This window comes from Haliaeetus leucocephalus, unplaced genomic scaffold, assembly GCF_000737465.1.
Source record: "Haliaeetus leucocephalus isolate CR32 unplaced genomic scaffold, Haliaeetus_leucocephalus-4.0 Scaffold526, whole genome shotgun sequence".
Classification (NCBI taxonomy): Eukaryota; Metazoa; Chordata; class Aves; order Accipitriformes; family Accipitridae; genus Haliaeetus; species Haliaeetus leucocephalus.
In genome coordinates, this window is record NW_010972962.1 from 2,702,857 (window position 1) to 2,703,228 (window position 372).

At 77.7% G+C, this 372-nt stretch overlaps 1 protein-coding gene across 1 annotated transcript in view; it reads right to left on the reverse strand.

The window, feature by feature from the left end:
* Positions 1-372, reverse strand: part of SYT14 (synaptotagmin XIV) — an 84,799-nt gene that overhangs the window by 83,455 nt on the left and 972 nt on the right. The gene's annotated exons all lie outside the window — the stretch shown is intronic.

Genomic DNA, 372 nt, shown 5'->3' on the forward strand with positions numbered 1-372 from the left:
CCCCGGCCCCCCCCCCCGGCCCCCCCGCCGGCCCCGGGGGGAGCCCGCCCGCCCCCGCCTCCCCACCAGAGCAAGGGCGGCTCACGGCACGGAGAGGATGCCTTCGTCCTCCTCAGGTCCCCTCCGCGGCGCCCACCGGCGCACGCCCGGCAGCCTTGGGGCAGGCGGCGGCGGAGGAGGAGGAGGAAGGATGCCGGCCACCGCGCCAGGGATTATTTACCCCTGCCCGGCTCCCAGGCACGGAGACGGGAGGAGGCAGCAGCGACACTCACCTCTCCCCCACGCACGGAACAGCCCCTCCGCGGCAGCCCCCGCCGCGGGGCCGGCCCGGGTTGGGGTGGGGGGAGGAAGGGGAGAGGAGAGAAGAGGCGT